The 24,905-nt window shown below is 37.2% G+C and overlaps 1 long non-coding RNA gene across 1 annotated transcript in view; it reads right to left on the bottom strand.

Annotated features, from left to right (window-relative positions):
* Window positions 1-11,474: 11,474 nt before the first annotated feature.
* Window positions 11,475-24,905, bottom strand: part of LOC135224602 (uncharacterized) — a 473,471-nt gene continuing 460,040 nt past the window's right edge. The window contains exon 7 of the long non-coding RNA XR_010316777.1: window positions 11,475-11,629. This is a non-coding gene — a long non-coding RNA (uncharacterized LOC135224602). The remainder of the gene's footprint in view (window positions 11,630-24,905) is intronic.

Raw genomic sequence — 24,905 nt, 5'->3', positions numbered from 1 at the left:
GGAAAGAACTGACTAATGAATACGTAAGTAAAAAAAAAAAAAATAAAAACACAACACCTCCGGTGATCTCTTCATGTTACTGACATGTTAAGACTTGCCTGTAACACAACAAGGAATTAGCAAAGCTATTCGTGAAAAGAAAAAACTAGCCCTTATTCATGTAGAGACTTTTCTATTCTCTCCGGTCAAAAATCTGCTATAGCGTTGGCTGCAGTTGATTCTATGGCCAATAACAATGGAACGTTTGCTCATCAGAGAGATGAAGTGAACTTTTAGCGTGTTTAATCATAGTACCATTTGAGCAAGGATTAATTTATTTTTTCTGCCTTCCCACCTTCTTTAATACGGCTCTACGTAGCTAAATTCCTTTTTATCAACAAGGGAACTTAATCTATTTTTCCCCTGTATTTTAATGATAAAACCATTTTAGAAATTTTTAATCAGACCTTACGACAGAGACAATGTTTTATGTGAAAGAGATGGCTTTTATATTTTCGCCAAGACTGAATTCCACTGAATAAATCAGTTATAGATATCACATCACCGTGATTCATATACAAGCATTAAGCAACAAATGTCCTTCAATATCTAATTCGCTCTACCTTGGAATTATTATATTTTCACACATGTTAACCGAAGGGGAATTTTTTAGTTGGTAAGAAATTCGACGGCTCATTTCAATATTTATATATTTAAATATGTAATATACATGTAAATACATATGTATGTATATATAATATAATAATATATTTATATATATATATATATATATATACATATATATATATATATATATATATATATATATATATATATATATATATATATATATATATAATGTGTGTCACCATAATGAAGCTCAGATATATGCTGATCATAATATCAAACAGTATAAAAATCATGAATATTTTCATTAAGGCAATATAATGCTACATTGAAAAGGATATAACCAACAGAATTCAGAACAGGAATTATTCGAATCATTCTTGTTTGAATTTGTTCCTTTAGAAAGAGGCCCCAGGGCGGACAAATGATGAAGGCAAATTGGTAAAGAAATCCATTTTCCTATTTTCGTTTTGTGTAGCGTCTGGGCGCAGGGCCGATCCAGTTTCACGATTAAGATATGTATCATACGTGGGATTAAATCTGTGACTCCATGCACAGTGGAATTTATAATAGCAAAAATAATAATAATAACAAAATCCGAGAGCATTCTTCCTGTTTATCCGCCCCGGGTAATGACGCAGTAGGTAGGGGATTGGGAGGGTAGGGGAGACATGATGCGCAGCGCCGGGTTCCAACGCAGTGTAACGCACGCCATCAAGATCGTAATAATAATAATAATAATAATAATGTTAAAAATCAGGTTTAAAAAATCTGATGTCCACAGTATTGTTCTTTGGCAAAGTTGTATCTTTCAAGCCCTGTGTAAAAATTTAAACATCTCTAGTCTGCAAAATCACGGTGGATTATAAACTTAACTTCAGTGCCCTTCATTTTACACTTCAGAATGATAATGATAACAATAACAAAACATTCCATGCACGAGCCTCCTTTTGACCTCTTCATTTGGAGTTGAGGACTACGCAACTGTTAATATACATTAAATCTCATTTCATTTCGAAGTTCGGCTTTATATTTTCCAGTGGAAATTCGACGAGTCTCTCTCGATGTGAAAAGCTGCAGAAAGTAAATACAAAACATATGACCCCGGCTGTTTAACTCATTGGACATTAATTTCAGTGCATATGTTTATGCAGATCAAAGACATTTTGTTGACGGAGGTTGTATTCAAGCCATTTGCATAGTAAATAAAGTAAACTCTCATTCATCATTCCTCATTTTGTATCTGTAATTGAAATATTTTTTCAAGAGCTGGAATAAAGGAATAGACGAATTCAATAAACAATGAATATAAAAATTACGAGTACTATAAGTGAAGTTAGCATATACGTCACCCTTTAAAAGAATGGCGTTTTGAAATAACAGGTAAGTAAATACTAAGGAAAGCAGTACTCAAGAAACAAACAAGTTTTGTACAAGAAATTCGTGATAACTTGCCAGAAAAGTATATATATACTATATATATATATAATATATATATATATATATATATATATATATATATATATATGTGTGTGTGTGTGTGTGTGTGTGTGTGTGTGTGTGTGTGTGAGTATTTTCACAGGGCAAACCGGGGTATAAATTTTACTTTGAGAAAACCTGGGGGAACTGGCTCTACTTTAAAAATGTTTTTTTGGACACGACAACTGACTAAGGGTGGCCTACCACTTGTGAACAGAACAGTGTAAAAATACGCACTTCAAGCAAACCTCCATATATTACTTTCAAAAGAGGGTTTGAAGGGAAACGTATGATCTCCACTTACAAATATAATTCGCTAAAGTTATCAGAAGAATAACATTTACCAAAGCTCTCACTGGCTCCGTGGAACTGGATCACTAATGATCTTATGTACAATATCAAAAACAGATGTGCAAATGGATTGAGAGCAAAAAAACACTAAATCTAGTGAGTAAACATGGTGCATCGAACTCTCAATAATAATAATAAAAAAACACACAAGATGGAGCACTGTAAGCAAGGATTGTTCCCACTGAGATCTTAGGAATACTATCCCAAGAATGGCACTGACAGTAAATGTTGAGTGGGACTGTTGAACTACAGAAGACGGCACAGATGGGAGTTGAATGGGGTAAAGTTTACACGAATTAGCAAAGCAGGTAACGTTTTAAAACAAGAAGTACAACTAGAAAGCTTGCGTAACTGGTCAATGCTTAAATGAAACTATGCAAAAATAAAAAATATGAGATATATCAAATATTAAATGAAATGCTAATATGACGAAATTACTGTAGGCATGACTAACACAGATCTAATAACACTTCCACAATGAATACACAAATCACAATTGCACAGTCAAATATCACTGGAGTCTCTGAAGGAGATGAGATAATAGGATCATGGGAATAGAGGACCAGTTTGGAACAAGGAATAGTTGGCGAAAGCCGACAAATCAACTTCCAATTCAATTACCATTGTCCATGGACAAGAGATGCGTAGAACTGAGCCAGGGTGTCAGAGGAAGAACTTCATCGCTTGCAATTCTTCACCAGGGAACAAATGGAAGTGTTTCTCATCAGGCAGCACTCAGGTACTTCGAAGGAAATAGTTTCCAAGTGGGATGTTGGGGCCGGATATCAAGACAGAGTCCAGATTCCAGACAATTGAGTAGAAGTGAAACTAGCCATAGATTGACACCAAGACCTCTGCATACTTGAGTGGATTGCCTTCTCGTCAAATTCGGGCATGATACCGCTTCGTCTGGCTAACTGCCACGATAACTGACTGGGGCGAAATGCAATCTGATAGGGCATACCAACCCGTATATATACCCAGTTGGGGAGTCGAAAAGTATTGTCTGACATCTGTCAAAACTGGAGCGACATCAACCGGTCCTTTGGTCTCTGCCGCTAATTCTAGCAGTACCTGAAAAGGTCACTGAAACGCAGGCAGAGAAGCATATGGAGGACAGAGAACAAAGAGGTGCTAATTGAGTTTGAGAAGGTGTGGCTCGGGGGCAGAGCTGCAGGTGTGAGCACTGCAAAATTAAGGATAGGGTGAAAGGTCAGGTCATAGATACCACATGTGTGAGGGTGTGAATTGTAACGAATTGTAGGGGCTTATTCCTGCAAATGACTCTCGTTAAAATCTGACTGGGGACTTCACATAAAGGTGGAAAAGGGCCAAGGTCCCATTAGTCTGCTACCTTGCTAAAAATTGTGAGTCGTTATTGGCTTAAGGTCGGTGTCTTAATTGGATTTGGGACTGGATGTCCGTGACAAGAGTATGACAGGTAATAAATCAAAATTGACAAGGATAAATGATGAGTCAAAATATCTCAAGTCCCAACAACACGATTTGCTTTTACTCTGTTCTTCCAAAATCGATTTCTCTATTCCTCCACGTTTCTTTCAATTTCCCTTATGTTCTGAAAGAAGAAAAAAGTGTAAAACAAGTTTCTGAAGGACACTTGTTACAATATAATAAATATATATTATATATATATCTAGTATATATATATATATATATATATATATATATATTATATATATAATATAATAAAGATTAAACCAGTCTTATGATACTATGAATTTTTCCTCTTTAGGACAATGTTGAAACACAAAGAGGAAAGAAGGCCGCTTTGCGGTATGAAAAGTTAATTAGGCGCCTAATTAACCTGACTGACAAGCTAATCACTGATGGAAGCTTTACCTTCTGCCAGCCCTGCAGATGATATACAAGAAAGAGGAAGATGACGGAAAGGAGAGGAGTGACACCACTAAATTAAAGTCATTACATCTGGGTCTGTCAAACGTTTCAAAAATCTTTGATTTTTATTTTTTTCTAATTCTTCCTCTTACTTTCGTTTATCCATTTCCTTTCTGCCTATTTAGTTTTCATAGTTTTTTTTTATTACTTATATATATGAATATTTTTATACATTCCTTTTACTTTTCAAATGTTTCTTTTATCATCCATTACAATGGTGATGAATCGTTGTGGCGCAGAGCATATTGTCAACATTACAATTAAATGGAATAGAGCACAAAGTCAGTCACAAGTCTTTCAATAGGCTATTTAGACGTAATGAGGGAACAAAAAATAAGAATAATTCAATCACAACACAGTCCCAAGTTTTTACCATCTATACAATACCTAATAATTAATATTCATTACAACATACCTTTTTCTCGCATAATGCAGAAAAAACTAGTTTTCTTTCAACACAACCAAGCGCTAAATTAATCGCCGTTCAAGAAGAAAACAAGTAACTACTTGACCTCCATCCAATATCTGTCAGTGATACTAAAACTACAGGTCACAGACAGATTATCTACAAAAAGTCAAATCTTCCCTGACAAAGAGGGCACGACGATCCTTGAACTGTAATCACACACAAAACAAATGAGCAAGTCACTCTTTTCCCCTCTTTTCTTACGAGTCAGAGAGACTAATTTAATGAATGCAGATCCAATGCACCTCTTGTAACTAAGCAGAATAGGAAGGGAGAGAAATAAAGTAGACAGCTCGACCGTGAAGACTACAAATAGAACTCCCCCTTGGTAGATATCTCGGTTCCTGTGCCAACTTTCACAAAAACTTCGATAACTATAAAAAAAAGAAAAATAAGGATATGAAGGAATTAGGTAACTGCCAAAATAATTTATAAAACAAAATTTTTTTTTATAAATTACACTGACCGTGTTAATGATTAGTAACTATGCTTATTTTTTCTAAATTGTAAATATATATATATATATATATATATATATATATATATATATATTATATATATATATGTGTGTGTGTGTGTGTGTGTGTGTGTGTGTGTATGTGTATGTAATAGCTGACTAACCCTGCTCTGCCCCAGATAATCTCTGATGACAACTTATAACCTCTCTCTCTCTCTCTCTCTCTCTCTCTCTCTCTCTCTTTCATTACTGTTAAGACATTTCTTCAGTTATTAGTTACATTGCCCAGCATTTTTGACATTTTGCATCTCACCACTTCTCACCTCCGATTCCTCTCGGGGCTGAACTTGGACTTGAAGGGCATCGGGAGTGGCTCTATTCATCCCAGCGACCTTGAAAACTATGGCTTACACTCTAAAGGCCTGTCCACACTGGGAAACATTGTTTGCAAACAAAGTTTCCAAACACTTTTTAAGGCATATTTGTTTCCCATACAGAATGGAAAACGTTTAGTGTTTCTGTGTGTATATGTATATATACATACATATACACGCACACACAATATCTTTATAATATATCTATATAATATAGATAGATATATATATATATAGTAACATATATATCATATATATAATATATATTATATGTATATCTATCTATCTATATGTATATATATATATATATTATATATATAGATATATATTATATATATATATATATATATATATATATATATATATTCTATATATATATATATATATTATATATATATATATATATACATAAATACACATATACACAATCACACACACATATATATAAATATATATATATATATATATATATATATATATATATATATATATATATATATGTGTGTGTGTGTGTGTGTGCATGACACGCTCCTTTTTCTAAAGACCTCCTCACCCATCTCTTTTTTCTTTGTTTGACAACAACTGGGTCTGGACAGGAAACATTGCTTGCAAAGTTTGCAAACAGTTTCTTAGTTTGGACAGGCCTTTATACCTGTGGTTTTTTGGTTATTTTTAAATGTCACCACCTTCCCACCCCTTCTAATGACCCCTTTCCTATCAGGACTGAGCTTGGACTTAAAAGGACACTGAAAGTGTCACTATTCACCTTATTGACCTCAAAAACTATGGATTAGACTCTAATACCTGTATTATTTTGTTATTTTTACCTATCACCAACCTTCCACCCCTTTCCCCCAACCTCCCTTCCTATTGGGGCTGAACTTGGTCTTAAAGAGCTTTGGGAGTGACATTATTCATCTCGGCAACCTCGAAAACTACAGAATAGACACTTCTGTCATTTTCTGTTATTTTCGTCACCCCCTTCCCACACCCTTCTCACTCTTCTCCCTATTTGGGGTGAACTTGGACTTCAAATGTCATCGGGAGTGTCGCTATTCTTTTCAGAGACCTTGTAAACTATCGATAAGACACTAATATCTGTTGTTTACAATAATTTTTACAATTTATCTCCTTACCACACCCACCTTACCCAACCAAATGTTCAATTTAACTCTGTTGTCACCATGACCTTTCCTGGTTTGATATTGACTTATATTTAAAATCCCATCAAAATCAGTCAAGAAATGTGGATTTGTAGAGCGTTCATACAAACGAATAAACACATAAACAAACAGAAACTTTCTCATTTATATATATACATAAATAAATAAATTATATGACTCTTCCCCTATAGAAAAACACACACACACACACACACACACACACACACACACACACACACACATATATATATATATATATATAAATTATATATATATATATATATATATATATATATATCTATATATATATATATATATATATATATATATAGCCTCCGGTTTTCAACAAGTATATTTCTTAATCCCAGCATCTGAAACTCATTCACAGCTAGGTGAACTGATGGGAGGTATACAGCTCATTTAGTCAAATGCAACTCTTTTAATTTAATTTGTATTAAAATCCACACTATCCTTTGATGAGGAAGAATTGGCTCAACAATCAATTTATAATTCTACCTTGGCTAATGTAAGCTACATTACTTGCTTCATCTGTTTTCCTGACTCACCTTTTCTTTTATTCTACCATCTTCCATTATTTTTACTCTCAGATAAATGAACAAATCAATTGCTTCCGTTCATTCATCCTCCATATTCACCGACCCCTCTCCCAGGTTTTCAGTCTCCCATATAACTTTATTCTTGCTTTTTTTGTATTACCTTACGCAAGGAGATTTAAGATTCATTCTTTTAGCGATTTTTTTTTCACTATCCCTAACCAACATAGTATTCTCTACAAACATCGGCTGTTCAACGACCTGTTCATGACATGTTTACTTAACCACCTGCTTTGGACCCGCATCTATTGTAAATTCTCTCACTCTGCATCACTCCATACACAAAAAGCTAAAAAGACATGCAGACGTTTGCTCTTGTCTTACCCTATTTTTACACCAAACCAGTTACTTACCCGTCTACAATAACTCTTATCCGTTTGCTTCCGTTATGCAGGTTTTAATTATCCTTAACAATTTATTTCTTAGAAGATAAATCCCTAACACCGACCATACTGCCTCTCAATCAATTCCATCACGAGCATTTCCTGGGTACACAGATGGAACTTACAGGTTTTCCCTTTTATTCACCTCCGCTAGCATATCTATTTCCATAAATAATTATATAATGTGTTTATATAAATATAAATGTGTGTGTGTGTGTGAGCTGAGGGAATGTGTGTGCGCAAAGCTTGAGGAAAAGAAGGAAGATGGTAGAGGTAGTGTGTAACAATGCCAAATAAACTAAAAACAATGGTCTATCGCACCGTAATCAGACTAGTGTATAGTTCAGAAACATGGGCATTAGGCAGGCGGGAATAACAGAAGCTGGAGCGAGCAGATGTGAGGATGACAGTGTGAAGAAATTACACATGTACATAATTATAAGTTTAAACAGGAAACCCACAAACTTCGACAAATCTTTGCGGTTATTCTCCTTTATAGCGGGAATTTCACGTATGAACCTAAGATACACCCCTATACCTTGGAAATTATGCCAGCAGTGGAGGAAGGGCATAAAGTGTTGCATCTTTACAGGAAAATCCGATTCATCAGGCAGCCAATGGGAAGAGCAACCTAGTGCCCCTAGCTGGCCTAGGTCCCATAGAAAACAGGAAGTAAATGAGGACGGCTGAAAAGAAATGGACTTAATACCAAAGCAAGAAAATTATGTTTAAGGAAAAGGAAACAATAACTGAACTGTAAAATCCAATGACAATGGCTTTCCACAAAATGAATGTCGGAAAAGATTGCCTGACAGGTGTTAGAAGGGCGTCTAGCAAGTGAAGAAACTCTCAAAACGCTAATCATCAACATTACAGGCACAGTTGCCACACAGAGAGAGAGAGAGAGAGAGAGAGAGAGAGAGAGAGAGGAGGTAAGTGGGGTAGTTGATTAGATGACTGATTATAGTTTAGGTCCCACTGCCTCAACCAACGGAGGTACAGATAAAGTGAACATTTACTTTTCAATAACTTAGATAAAAACTGAACTTGCAACACCTGGAAAATATTAAATTTTATAGATAAAGTTTTGTATCTGAATGCCAAGAAGGTTGACAGGAATGTGAACTTGAATGATTTACAATCTCCTCGGATTTCAAGAGTTGGGTCTAGATGAGACAGGAGTGACAAAGGTAAGGTCTGATCTTTAATAAGTAAGACTCCTGTCCAATAAAAACAGATGAATTTATTTATTCGTGGTAAATGAAACTTGTTCGGTGGTTTCTCGTTTTCTGAAAACAATTTATTTTCTTTTTTTACTATTCGAGTAGTGACATTTATTTGCTGTCTTTAACTTCCTGAAACGATTTTTCTATTAGTGGTGTACAAATTTAACGCATCTATATGTAATATATAATATAAATTACATGGATGTTTATTTATTCTACTTGTAGAACAATTATTGATGTGTTTCTGGTTTTGTCTGGAAAAGTATTTTCCTATTCACGATATACGAAAGTTATTCAGGTGTGTCTTGTTTCCCACAAACAATCCCATAAAGATTTATTTTGATCATTACTCGAACGAAACTGTTCACATGTATCTAACATCCTATAGGCTATTTTACAAATATTTTTCATTACGGTGTAGAAGATTCACGAACATACGAGTTTCTTGCTTCTCGTATCCAATTATCATTTTAATACACATATGGGTGATCACGTGACAAAGCATCATCCATTGACTCTTCTCTTCCCTCTCGAAATTTGACAGAGTTTTCTCCTATCTTATAATAACAGCGGCGCTTTATAGCCCGATGTGTCGCTATAGAGTGAAAATATATTGATCAGCGCGGCAATGTTGTTTCCTCTGCTCTATATATATATACATATATATGTATATCCAACGTCATCGGAGGCGCGATATAATATATAACCTAAAGAGCAAATTTATATAGAAATGAGGCCATGATAATCAATATCCGTTGGAAAACCGATACCTTATAAGGGGGAAAAGCCCGGGAGATAGGATCTGTAAATTATAGTCTTGAAGGGGAAAAAATGTCGTTTATTCATGTAAAATAAATTTCTTTCTCTTATCAGGCCTCGACTAGTCCCGGTTTCCAAATACGAGAAAAAGCGTAAAATATGTTCCTCCCAGATACGAAGATGCCCCAGAAATTAGACAACTTGACAAGCGAGATGCGTAAATTCCCCGGGAACAATAATTTTATGGAGCGGATATTCCTACCTTTATGGACTCGGGAGACCATTTGGAGGAACAGAGAAAGATGTGGGGAGGTTTACGCTGGATTTCTGACCTTTACCTACATCTCCCGAAAATAAATAAGAAGAGGAAGAGACCGGAATAATACACAAATGATGCTCGTTCTCATGAACATAAATCCATACGAGAGAGAGAGAGAGAGAGAGAGAGAGAGAGAGAGAGAGAGAGAGAGAGAGAGAGAGAGAGAGAGTTTTTGTGTGGGTCCTCCCTCAGGTTTATAGTTTTCATCACTTTGTGTTTATTCTTAGTAGCAATACAATGGACACATGAACATAACTTACATGGTACAATCATGCTCTATGAAGCATAAGAACATAGAAGCTTAATAATAACTCGAACACGAAACTACCAAATGATATACTGCAGTGGGTCTTAGACATGGAAAAGAAAGCAATGGGGTTAGTAACCTATTCCAATAACACTTATAACAAACTGAAAGGATACATCCTACACCCAATCCGCTCTAACAAGAGAAGACTATGGTCTATATAAATATGTGTATGCACACACGTGAGTATATATATAATATATATATATATATATATATACTATATATATTATACATTATATATACACATGCATATATTTGTATATGCATATATATATATATATATATATATATATATATATATATATATATATATATATATATATGGTAAACTTCGAAATACGTCCCTACAGCTATTACTGCATCCTGCACGTTAACTCTCGGGTAAATAAATATTGGAAACAAAATGAAAACTCCCATATCTCCCTTCATTTCTTCCCTTGTTCACAAGAGATGCCTTTTGCCTACTCACAACTGAATAAACTTACGATGGCCGTACAAGGGCAAGAATTTTCCTTTGTAAAAACTACCGTCTGATCTGACCGCGTATAAAATGGTGGGCACAACTACAAATAATGATAGGGTTGTCATATGGATTAGCACTTTTATAACTGAAACCTACACTTCGTAATTTCGAAGACTTATTCCCATTTATTTGCCAATGGTAAGCTAATTATGCTGTTGTTGATGTGCGAAGTCTTCCTGTTTTTACTTTTTACATAAGCAGTGGTATCCTACATGAAAGTTTCGAAATGATGACAGGATCGACGATTGAAGTATGCCAAGGTTTAGTTACATAAACAAATAAATATAAGTATAAATATACCATATCCATGGTAAATATATAGATATATATATATATATCTAGTATAATATATGTATATGTATGTAGATAATATATAATCATATATAATTATAATATATATTATATTATATATATATATCTTAGTCTTGCAATATATAATAATATATATAATATATTATATTATACACACACATTTATGAAATTTCGTGCATATAAAAAATATGTGCTCGTACTCACATAAGAAAAGCAGGAGTAAATCCAGATGAAAAAACAGTGCAAAGTCCTTCTCAGCCAGATGGGGTAAGATGATTGATGTACTCCCCCTGACACCCTTCCTTTCTGGGTTAGTAGTGAAAACAACTGCTCCTTCATTTCTGGATGGACCGAAAGTGGCCTTGGAAGACTGAAAACATCAACATAATTACCACTCATGCGTGTTCTTTAAATTGGGGTTACATCATGATGTAGCTAATGAACAACATGTGTATAATGTCACGTATGTAATGTCATCTTTGATTATTCACTATTATGACAGCCTTATAGACGTAAATAAATAAGACTTTTTTCAAACGATATCTTACAGATACATTGGATTTGCCCTTTATGCTTGTAGATAAAGCACTAGATAAAATGTACTTTTCAATAGGATCATAATAATATACCTACTTTTGCACGCATGAAAGTTTTTTTTTTTTTTTTTTTTTATTTTTTTTTTTTTTTTTTTTTTTTTTTTTTTTTTTTTTTAAAGATTATTTATCTTGTTTCTTTTTTACTTTGACTTTGGGTGTTACAATTTGTGTATACTGAAGAGAAAAAGTAGTCACCTCCAAAATATCAATGAATCTTTTTAAAAAATTTCGGGTTTTGTATTGCTAAATAGTTCATACTGATTTGATGGGAGAAGTTCTGTAGTAAAAATTGTGTCTGATGCTTGAGAACAAGGTCCTCTGCAACACAAATTTATAAACAAGAACATGATTAAATTGTCCTATTGTTTCCCGTAGTATGTATCTAAACATACTTTTTACTTTATGTGCAAAAAGGTTAAATCACTTTCATCCTTGATTAATGGGTACGAATTGTCGTTGACAATTAAAGGAAAAGAATTAGATATGTCTTTGAAGGACTTTTTGCGGTTTTCTGCAGGGTTAAATTATGGGGGAAGGAATGAACGCTTTGCTCACTCCTAAATAAATAAACGCGCTCATCTACCAGGATATATGTCCTTTGGTACATACTTTTAGATCGTATAACTAATTTGTACAAACGACTGAGATACGATTTAACAAATTCGTTCGAACAACACCGCTAAGAACATTATTATTCTTTTTTTTATAAAGGAAACGTGAAAGTCAACAAATCGCGACGTAATAACGTGCAAACAAGCAAAGACGAGTATACGGTGTAAGATAACTCGACCATGAATTAAAGAAAACAATTTAAATACCACACAAATGAAAAGAAGAGAAAATAGATAAACTACTAAGAGTTTCACGATTTATCTGCACATATTATGCCAATTTTGCTTAGAAAAGAAGAATCTTCACAAGAGTAGAGGAGAAATTAGATCTGAAAACATAACTTACTGGGAATGCGATGTGATATGGTTGGAGGCAGTTGTAGGAGGGTGGAGGAGAAGGGAGAAGAGGGAGTGAGGAAGGGGAGCGGTTATAGCAAGGACCAAGGGTTATGTAGAAAACATAGTCTCCGGGATAAGACAAAGAGTACCCAGCCATCTCGCTATCTGTGATATTATATTTACATAGGTTGGCGCGGTGCACTGTAGGGTTTATCGTAAAAAAAAAATATGGTCGTTGCAGGTGGGAGGGAAAGTGTAGAGGGAAGGGGTACGGCCCATAAGGTTCTAGAAAGCCCCTAGGTGCCACTCTGGGTGGCACTCAAGGTGCCCTGTGTCTGTTACTAAAACGCTGCTTCTATGATTACCTCGGTGCCTCACCCTTGCAACAGAACGTCATCGCAATGTGTTCGGCGTCTTGTGAGCTTTTCACTTTTTACTTGACGGTTTTACGTTTGCTCAGATATTTTATATATGCGAATTTCTTCCAAAGTGAAATCAAGTGTCTTGTTTGTTATTTTATATGTGCCACTTACAGGGGTTGGCGCGTTTACTCTCTAATAGGGTGTGAATTAGCATGGGAGCTCGAGCGAGGGTGAGCATTTTTTCGCTTGTTCTTTAAGGTTAAACTATTTTTATCTCTTTTGTTTATGTGGATGAATTTATATAGTCCCGTGGTTTAACAGAGAGTACTCATATAGATCTAAATTTACAGCAATGGCTTCGCAATAAATGTCAATAAAATCTTAGTTGGGAATATTACCTAAACTATTCTAATGAATGAATGACGGTTTAGTTAACAACCTTCATATATCCAAAAATCACTATTATCTGTAAATCATTTCAACAATGGCTTGGAAAAGTGAACCTTAATTAGGAATAATCTAAACTATTCCAGTATAGTGTTGACGATTTAGCGAACAACCTTCATCTAGAAATTAGCATAACGTGTAAGTCAGCTTGACGATGGCTTTGGAAAAGTGAATAGGTTTTGCAAAGGGACGGTTTCATTTTGTCAGTGCCTCAGTTATTTACCTCCTGACAGCATGACAGAACTCGAACAATCAATAAAAAATGAAAACGGTAACTTCGTTGATGGTTCTGCCTCTATCGACACTTCAACAGTCATACTGTTCTATCAGATAATTTTCGTTTAGCCATCATTCAGTTTTCTATTTCAGTAAGTAAATTTTCGTATATGATTATTATTCAACAATACAGCCTTGGAGCATAATACTGAAGATAATAAAATAGATACGAATATTTCGAATCCACGTCATATACATACACACACACACACACACACACACACACACACACACACATATATATATATATATATATATATATATATATATATATATATATATATATATACTATAATCATCATTTATGTAGTGAATGTAACGATTCCTGTCTTTTTTTGTTATCAGTAATTTAGTGTTTTAAAAGTGTTCCTTTCTTATTGAAATAATATTATACCACTAAAGGTAATATAATTTAGACCGAATTGAGATTTACAAATAATGGATCAGATATATATAAATCAACCACATCATGTAGAAATATTGAATACGCTGTAATCATATTTATATGATGCACTCGTTTTGGTCTAATAATGATATTACTTATTAATATTCAACTGGTTTTAAGTAGTTTTATACTTCAATGCATATATATATATATATATATATATATATATATAAATATATATATATATATATATATATTGTTCAAGATTTTAAGCCAGAACCAAGGAAAATAAAGTCTTTTTACCAAATTTCATGCATCTTTGTCTATATGCAAGGTGCCCCTTCCAACTGGAAGCATCCATTCTCTCCCTTCTCTTGAAAAAGCTATCTCTTCTCCCATTGGTTGTTAGAATTACCTCCTACAGGGCCGAGAATTCAAAAGGATTGGGAACCAGCAGGTCGCTCTCAGAAGAATCCCAGACCTAGGACAGGTCAGATCTCCTCCTGCACCTGACCAGATGCCACCTTCTCACCTCCCCCCCTTGCCTGCTTCCCCAAGCTCTCTGGGAAGTCCCAAGTATATTTTTAAAGTCCATAGTGCATGGAGACATCATGGAGATTACTACAAGCCTCAGGATCCAGGTACGGTGAGAGGAAATTACAGTTCAGCCAGGGAATTGTTTTTACCTTTGTCTGTATTTCATTCCCTTTTCCAAGGTGACTTGTGTAGTTCTCATTCCCCCATCTGGGCTCAATTCTGTGATTAGTCCACTTTGATACTAGTAATATCCCCCTAGTAAATTCAATCAATGAAATAGTTCTCTTTGTGTAAATTTCCCCGTCATTTCATTCCCCCCATGGGTGGCCTTTTGATTGAAAGAAAGTAGTGTGTAACATTCGCCCTCGTGTGCCCCCCGCCTTATGCTCATGTCCTCTATTTACAGACAAACACCATGCCTGATTGTGGTAGGAGTTGGAAATCCTTGCCTTTTCAATCCATTTGCGTAAAATCTCTGAACGCCGTGACTGGATTGCTCCAGCCACATTTTCCGGTGGATCGACAAAGCGACCCCCTTTTTTTTAGTCTCCTGGACCTCTGTAAATTCATGTAAATACAGTGCATTTAAAACTAGAGTCCAGCTTTTATGTAAATTCCTCCTACCTCAGTAATATTAGCCTTATGCCTGAGTAGTTTTTTTTTCTCTTTGTTCTGATCCCTCGTCCTCCATTCAAGGCCAAATTTTTCATAGTTAATTATATTTCCTAGGAGTGATTGAGGTGTATACAGAACAGTGGCGACCTTGCCAGGATTTTGTAGTAGTGATTGTTAAGCTAAAATCACGAAAGAAACGAATCTGAATTCCTTAATATTTTTATGAGCAAGCTAAAGCAAAGTTTCCAAATTCTCCAAAACATGAATAAGGTAAATTTTATTTTATTTTCTAGTTATTTGTGTAGAACTAGGTATTCTAGTTAGGGATATATCAATTTGACTGCCTTTATAGTGATAGGAAATAGACCAAGTGTAGGCCGATAGACCACAGCTCACGAGAGAAATTTTAAGGTTATGTGCTGTTACATAAAGAACAGAGGTTAGGGAGTAAGTTTCAAAACGAAAATTAGTACCATATTTCGTGAATTGCTAGTTAATCGCAAATCCCACGTTGTAAAGATATTTCGTGTTTTATTTTTTTTATGTGAATCAACACGCGCTCTCTCTCTCTCTCTCTCTCTCTCTCTCTCTCTCTCTCTCTCTCTCTCTCTCTCTGGCGCTCGCAGCTGCCGCAGGTCTAAACAGGATAGGTTTTAAATCCCCCGGCTGCGTGGCTCAAACCTATCCTTTGCCCTGTCCATTTACAAAGGAATAGATGAGTCAATAAGTAAGAAAAAAACAGTGTTAGCGTAAAAAATTCTTAACGTTAGGATAAGCAAAATCAAAGGTAAACATTTTCTTTTCGTTATTTTCTGTGCAGAGAGTAACAATACAAGAGCAAATACTTTAGCATTTCGAACAAGGGCATATGTTACCCTTAGCGTAGTTTCCAACACGGCCTTGAAAACATTTGAGATTCATTCATTGTTGTCTAGACAACCCGTGTGCGGCTAAATTCTCTGAGGTTTTAAATTCGCGGACTGGACGGCCTTAGGTTCGCGAAAGCTAGGGAAAAGAATGGGGTTGTGAGGAGGCGGTATGTTTATATAAGGTGAGAGATCTTTAGCCTGGATTTTACTCTTCCCTTTCAATGTGTACGAACTAGCGTTATGAATTCTGAGCAAAGCTAGGTTCAAGGGTAAGATAGACCAGGGATTTGCGTTGGTAGGAAAGGAAAAAATATATTTTATCCACTTCCCCTCTCCGTCCTCGAGGCGACATACATAAAAAACAAAACAAAAGGGAGATCCCTTATACATTTTTTATTATCAACTGTATTTGCCACGTTTTTCACGTGAGGTTCCGTGAATTTCGTGACCATATTTTTTCTCCTTTTATTTACAAAGCCGTATTTGTGTGCGGTTCTGCGTTAATGATATTCATTTGCTACATTTTACTTGTGAGGTTCCGTGAATTTCATGAACCAATTTTTTTGTCCTAGTATTTACCTTACAAACCCATACTGGCATTGAATTTCCGCCTTTACGACATTCAATTCCTATGTTTTCACATGACGTTCCGTGAATTTTGTGACTAGAATATTTTTTCCCATTTTTATCTTACAAACCCGTACTGGCGTTGAATTTCCGCCTTTACGACATTCATTTGCTACATTTTTCATGTGAGGTTCCATGAATTTCGTGACCAGATTCTTTCATTTTATTTTACAAGATTTATTGCCAAATCCATTACCAGCGTTGAGTTCTCAACCTAACTGTAAATTACAGAGATCCTATGGCATGAGGTTTCCGCTGCACTATGCACCAGTAGTAACTGTATTCGCAGGGATTTACGGTCATCTTGCCAAGTTTGCGTCGAGCATTTCCGCATATCTCTGGCGACATTTGCAGTTTTGCAACTACCTTACATCCTACTATTCTCAGACTAGTCTACTAGTGTTTTACGGCTGAGGAGATGGCCAGTTACGCAGCACTGGAGACAGAAGCCGGAAGAGCCATAGGGCTGGAGGGTGCAAAGCTGATCAATTGGGTGAATGATAAGCTGAAGGAAGCAGCCCAAGAGAAGGCAGCTGAACGGGAGAAGGAGAGGGAGGCACAAGAAAGAAGAGGAGTAGCTGAAAGAGCATTCCAAGCAGCCAAAAGGGAGAAAGAAAGAGCACATGAACTGGCTATGGCAGTCCAGAGTACCACTCTGGCACCCCTGAGTCCCATGCCCCCTGCGCCCTCTTATCTCCACACCATGGGTGGCCTCATTAGGGCTTGGGACGATAACGAACCCGACACCTTGCTCGATCATGTTGAGCAGGTGTTCGAGAACTTCAATCCAACCCCTCAGGGAGTGGCCCTCCTCCTTGGCAAGCATCTCGCTGGCAAAGGGCAGACTGCATTCGAGGCCCTTCCCCTGAATGAGCGACAAGATCTCGGCATCTCGCCCTCATCCGAGAGGCAATCCTTGGGGCTTTTGAATTGACCCCAGACTGGTGGAGGCAGAAATGGAGGACTATGCAGAAGGACGCTAACCAGACATGGACAGAGTGGGCAGCCAAGAAGACACCGGCACTCTGTAGGTGGGCGAAGGCCTCCAATGCAACATCTGTTGAGGAGGTCCTAGAACTCTTTCAGTTAGAAGACTTCCTTTCCTATGCCCCCCTGATCTTGCCACCCACTTGGTGGACAAGGCCCCTAAGACTCTATTGGGGTGCTGTAAATGGGCAGATGCCTATGACACCCACCATCCATTGTAGAGTTCCTTAAAGAAGAAAATACGTCTTACTCTCCCCAATCTCCTGCTGACACCTCTCAGCCTACCCAGCGCCCCAATAACCTTCCTCGGAAACCTGTGTGTGGGCACTGCAACAAACCAGGTCACACCACGGAGTAATGCCTCTCAAAAGTGGATCCTCCTCAGCAGGCTGCTGCCACTCCCCTGAATGGACTACCCAATCATAATAACAAAAATAACTGCCATTGGAACAGAAATAACAGGCCCAGGCCAGATTTTAGCAAGTTTCTGTGACACATGCAAAGTGCATGGGCACACTGCTGCCTAGGTGGGATGCCCCAAGAAAGCTCCTGTTTCTGCCATTGCTATGGCCGTGACGAATCCATCCACTCTAGGCCCCCCTGCTCAGGGCCCCATATTTGTCCCACCTCCCAGAGGTCGCTATCCTGCCCACCAGGTCCGAGCTTTCGACGACACTGGTGCGCAAGTCTCCATCATCCGAGAGGATAAAATTCCTTATGGAGCTAAGGTTGATAGGCACCAGTTCATCACAATAGAGAGCCTCAACTATGTCAAGAAGTTCCTACCTACTCTCCGGTTGTGAGTCACACGACCTCACCGTTCTAAGATATGTACCATGGCAGCAGCAACCTTTATACCAGGAGGTTATGCTGCCCTTCTAGGACAAGATTTTAAGTCTCCTACTAACTTTATACTGTATCAGGGCCCCTGCCCTCACATAGCTCCAGACCGATTCCATGGGTCTCCAAGGACTACCTCTGCACAGCCAGTGCCAGGCTCCATCTCTCAAGGATGTTGAGCCACGTTCAAGTCCTTCCACTAAGTCAGGAACGGCCTTAGTGCCAGTGCCAAGGCCAGATTCAAGTCTTCCTCCTGGAGCTCTAAGTCCCTGTCACTCTCCCTCCATTGGCTAGGCTTAACTACCCATGCAGGCAGTCTAGGAAGAGCCAATTCCAATAGAAATCCTCCAGGACATCCATGACCATAGTGGACACTCCACCAATGGTGCGGCCTCGCAGATCACCCCAGAGTTGGTCCTTCCCATGGGTAAGCCCATCTCGAATATCATTACCTCATCTAATCCCCTCCGTCAACAGCTGGAGTAATGACTCCGCCGAATCCTATTTGGCCAAAGAACTCAGGGAACCAAGCCACGCAGCATTAGGCACGGGGATGAGTGCCAAGGCCCCAGTTGTCGCAGCGCCAATGCCCCTGCGGAATCTTCAATGGGCTTGGATTATCCAAGGGCCCCCATGGCATCGTCAAACCCACCTCGGAGAGGTCAAAGGAAGAAGCAAAAAGGGCGTTGAGGTTTTCCGAAACCTTACGAGAGCCAATAGCCTCTCCGCACTAGTGCCTGGTACAATGCCACCCTCTTATAGAGAATCCTGACCCTCGCCAGCCAGAGGAGAGTGCCAGATTCTGCTACTTCTACTTCCTTTTTACCCTTTTGTAACTACTTCCTTCTGACCCTTTGGTAACTTTCTTTATCCTTGTTTGTACTGTCTGTATCTTCTCTTCCTTGGTTTCCTCTCCTCTTATTTACTGCCTTGAGGCATTTATTGTGTATTGTATGCTCTGCTTAGGCAGAGCCAAACCTGCCAGCCTGGCCTTGCATAAATTAGTACTTCTTTATGAACTACTGTCGTAAATGTGCCACAAATGGCACCGTGCCCTAGTCTAAGCACTTAAAATTTCATTTGACTATGTACGTACCAAGATAGTAGTGTAAATGTTGCTTGGCAACATTTATATGTGATTGTTGAACTCGAGTGCATTCTGTCCTCACGTCTCTTCACGGAAAAGTTGAATCAGGAGTGAGGAATAGTCCTCTGCTTAGTGAATGACTGTGACGGTCGGTAGCCATGACGACAAGGGAATGCAGGTAGGGAGGATACTGCACTCTGCATGATGTCAGGTTTTTTACCTTTTCAATTACTGTATGAATAGACTAAGGCCACGCCTCTTTTACCTTGCATTTAAAAAAAATAATCGAATATCACTTCAGGAAGTCCCATAATACTGGCCTTCGTCAACAACATTTGGAAAAAGGCAATGTAATCCAAGATTGCGATTGAGAGGTCCATCGTTTGATAATATTGGATTCACTTTTTTTTTTGCGACCTTCTGCCGATATCAAGTTCAACGTTCTGCTGTTAACCATTCATTTGTTTCGGAGAGAATCAACTCATGAGACTGCAGGTCAATCAGAGTTACTCTTCACATGAATACCATGAATGCAGTAAAATACAGTGGCAAATAACTTTTCCTACCTCGGCTGAAATAATTTCTGACATCAGGTTCACGGACAGAGGACACCAGAACTGAAAATACAATCAAGACACTGACTATAGCAAATCACCGCGACAGCACTTTGGGGCCACACTGAAGTGAACGACTCATTGACAATGCATATACGAGGATAAATAAGCTACACAGTCTTTTGACTTTGTTTGTTGTTCGATCCTGATGTGAGTCAAAAATATATAATATATAATATACATGTGTATAAGTCTCTCTTAATGCGAGCGCGGAACTGCGTATTCATGAGTATGTTATTTTTCTAAACAAGTTGAAGTCGCACTTGTTCCCTTGATCTTTGTTCATGGGGAGGCTTTATTCGTCCACATTTCGCCATTACGTTTATCGGGCTGAGTGTGGTTGAGAGAGCCAACCCTCTTGGTTAGTATTTTCAACAATCCGCATCTGTAATAACGAAGTCTTTCGAGTTCGAGGAATGTGTCTTTGTTGGCGAGGTAGATTTGTCTTGCTTAAAATGAAAAAGAAGCAAAAAATGAAAAGCTTGTTCCTGTTTTCGCTCTCTCTCTCTCTCTCTCTCTCTCTCTCTGTTTCTCCTTCGACAATCACCAATTTATATATTATGTCTCTCTCCCTCTTTTCCTATTTCGAAAGTCACCTCACTATATTTGACCTCTCTCTCTCTCTCTCTCTCTCTCTCTCTCTCTCTCTCTCTCTCTCTTTTCCATTCGCAGTCACCAGGAAACATTTAGAACTGTAGTTGTTGTCGCTCCTTCTCTGGCTTGAAAGTCTGACTGTTAAGGGAATGTAAATGGGCCCTTTGTGAAATGATATCTAAATTGTTTGAATGCGTCAAATTCCTCGCGATGGACACTTTGAATGTTTGGATATATATCCGTATATAAAAAAAGAGATAAAGTAATACTGGTCTATCCCTTCATCAAATTCCTATATTGCTCAACGTTTAATACGCCAGCAATAAAGCGTAACAATATCCCGCTAAATTATATATTTCTACACAAGAGCAGAGGGCGACTTCAAAGCTAAAATGTCAGATGGTTTATGCTTCTGTCTCTTTAAGCCACTGAATAAATAACCGCCAACTTCACAGGTTGTGTGTAAAACCTCTTTCTCCCACCAGATTCAAGCTCGAATCTTACACTACGAGACACCCCCCCCCACCCCCCCTCTTCTCACGCCCCCCCCCCCCCTCTCTCTATCTCTCTCTCTCTCTCTCTCTCTCTCTGTGAACTGGCGAATAAAAACCTCACCTTTTTTCTTTCCCTGTTATTTTCGGTGCCAATCCATTATGCTTTCCAGCACTTGGCACTGCTGGTGGCGGTGGTGCAAGACTTTGCTTGATATTTTTCTTTTGCGGATTACGTGCATCCTCTCTCCTCTGAATATGACGGAATGAAATCATAGACGAGGAAAAACGAATGCGAATAGCATATGGCTGTAACATGCTGGAGGAAGAAATTTGATTTCGTTGTCCATATTTCTTACTTTCATTATTGAATTCTTCTTTTACATATATAGTTTTTTACTTATCTATTAGTATTATATTATCATTATTATTATTCTATTTCATGGAAGCACCATACATATGTGTAGATAGAATTTTCCATAAATCATCAGTTATGAAGAAACTGTTTCAGTAAATAATAATAATAAAAAAATAATAATAAAATAATAATAATAATAATAATAATAATAATAATATTATTATTATTATAAATTATTATTATTATTATTATTATTATTATTATTATTATTATAATAATAATAATAATAATAATTAAAGAACTAGCCAGCGATGACACATGGCAATGGCTACAGAGGGGAGACCTCAAGAAGGAAACTGAAGGAATGATAATAGCGGCACAAGAACAGACCCTAAGAACCAGATAATATATGTTCAAAGAACGATAGATGGAAATAACATCTCTCCCATATGTAGGAAGTGAAATACGAAAAATGAAACCATAACCACATGGCAAGCGAATGTACGGCACTTGCACAGAACCAGTACAAAAAGAGGCATGATTCAGTGGCAAAAGCCCTCCACTGGAGCCTGTGCAAGAAACATCAGCTACCTTGCAGTAATAAATGGTACGAGCACCAACCTGAAGGAGTGATAGAAAGCGATCAGGCAAAGATCCTCTGGGACATGGTATCAGAACAAATAGGGTGATACGTGCAAGTAGACCAGACGTGACGTTGATTGACAAAATCAAAAAGAAAGTATCACTCACTGATGTCGCAATACCATGGGACACCAGAGTTGAAAAGAAAGAGAGGGAAAAAATGGATAAGTATCAAGACCTGAAAATAGAAATTAGAAGGATATGGGATATGCCAGTGGAAATTGTACCCATAATCATAGGAGCACTAGGCACGATCCCCAGATCCCTGAAAACGAATCTAGAAAAACTAGAGGCCGAAGTAGCTCCAAGACTCATGCAGAAGAGTGTGATCCTAGAAACGACGCACATAGTAAAAAAAGTGATGGATTTCTAAGGAGGCAGGATGCAACCCGGAATCCCACACTATAAATACCACCCAGTCGAATTGGAGGACTGTGATAGACGACAACAAAACAGAAAAAAAAGCAATTATTATTATTATTATTATTATTATTATTATTATTATTATTATTATTATCTTGAATGCCAAACATGTAAGTGATGAGTGGCTAAGAACCATACGGTAAGATTCTCCAAGCACTGTAGAAGCTTAGCATGTCATGAACGAGGAAAACACTTGACAGTATTTATTACTATTCATTTAGAGAGAGAGGAGAGAGAGAGAGAGAGAGAGAGAGAGAGAGAGTGTGTGGTGTGTGTGTTGTGTAGAGGGATTTCCACAGACATTATCACTAGGTTTCCTTCTCGAGTAAAGCGATTACAAAGGCCTTAATCGAGATACTTCTTAAATCAAGGATACGTGTACTTGTCTTCCCGACAGTAACTTTGTAAAGTGAAGCAATTTAGGACCAGAAACCTAAATATGTATCACTTGTATGAGTGATTGATATCAATACTTTTGCCAGCCTGGTGGTAAGAAAAGGTAGGAATGAGATAAGGGGATATGGAAGGATGAGAAAGGTTATAAAACAATGTCGAGAGTAGCTTACCTCTCAACTGTATCAAAAGAACTGGAAAACAAAGATTTGACCTAATTTACGACTTTTGCACTTAATCAAACTGAAGGCAGTAACTACAACAAATAAAACTACTTGATGTCCATCTCTGACTAGACTTACTACATAAATTTAGTGATTTTTCGTGTTACATTTTATAAATTTTGTGGTTTTGAACTCGATCCAATTTTCGACTAAAATAATTATAAAAATATCCATTATAAATAAGAAATAGCACGAGAAAAATCATTATTGGATTATTGCAGAATTCGACCACACACTACTAAATTTGTGTTGGCTTTTGTTATTGCAGGCAGACGCATTTATAAATCGTCCGGAGAATACCAAAACAGACCAATTTACTAGACATCTACACCGTAAATGCTGAGGGAAACACGCAAGAAATGCCCATTGAGAAGCCCAATGTATAGGCCTAGACATCTCAAGCGAAAGAAAGCCGGTTAACTGTAATAGGCTGTCTAAATAATTTTAGCAGGATCAATGCCCAGAGAAGCCCACTTCTGAGACCGAGACAAATAAAACAAGACAATAGAGAGAATTATTTCGCCTCGCTCTCATTGCGGCAGAGGGATTGTTCCAATAAGAAGCCAGATATATTATATCCCTCCACTTCTCCCTCTTAACCTGCAAAATCGCACTGCATTTATATCCATGGATGTCTTTGAAGATTTATACTTACCTTATTTCAATCAACGATTCTTTCATAATCTCCTTAATTAACAGATTAGTTTGTTCAGACATTTACCCATCTGTTAAATGCATCGCCATTTTTCTTTACTCATCCTTTTCGAAATGTTCCGAATCTAAACCTCGAGTTTCATTTCCAAAGTTTCCCAAATTCTCGAATTCTTATTCCTGGCTTAACGTGTCCTCCGAGGGCGCTTCTTCTCCGAGGTTCCCAGTCAAAGAAGAAAGGATTCATTAGGTAATTGCATTTCCGCGACCGAGTAAGTTTTAATGATATCACACACACGTACATGTACGTGCATACTTACACACATAAAAGCACAAATATATGTGTATATATAAATATATATACACGCATATATATGTATGTACGTATGTATGCATGAATGTACGTATACGCACACACAACAAAACCACACATAGTTATATGTTAATATATTATATATAAATAAATATATATATATTATATATTATATATATATATTATTATATTATTATATATATATATATATATATATGGGTGTGGTGTGTTTATGCACAGAGTATATTCATACATATATATTAACGCTCACAGCTCCATCTTCTTGGTTTGTCACCTCTGTACCAATACTCCTACTTACATTCAATTTAAACATCCCTTGCTACTACTTTTTGAAGTTTTTCTTC

This window comes from Macrobrachium nipponense, chromosome 12 (assembly GCF_015104395.2).
Source record: "Macrobrachium nipponense isolate FS-2020 chromosome 12, ASM1510439v2, whole genome shotgun sequence".
Lineage (NCBI taxonomy): Eukaryota > Metazoa > Arthropoda > Malacostraca > Decapoda > Palaemonidae > Macrobrachium > Macrobrachium nipponense.
Note: the sequence above shows the minus strand (reverse complement) of the source record. Positions and strands in the feature narration are given on the sequence as shown.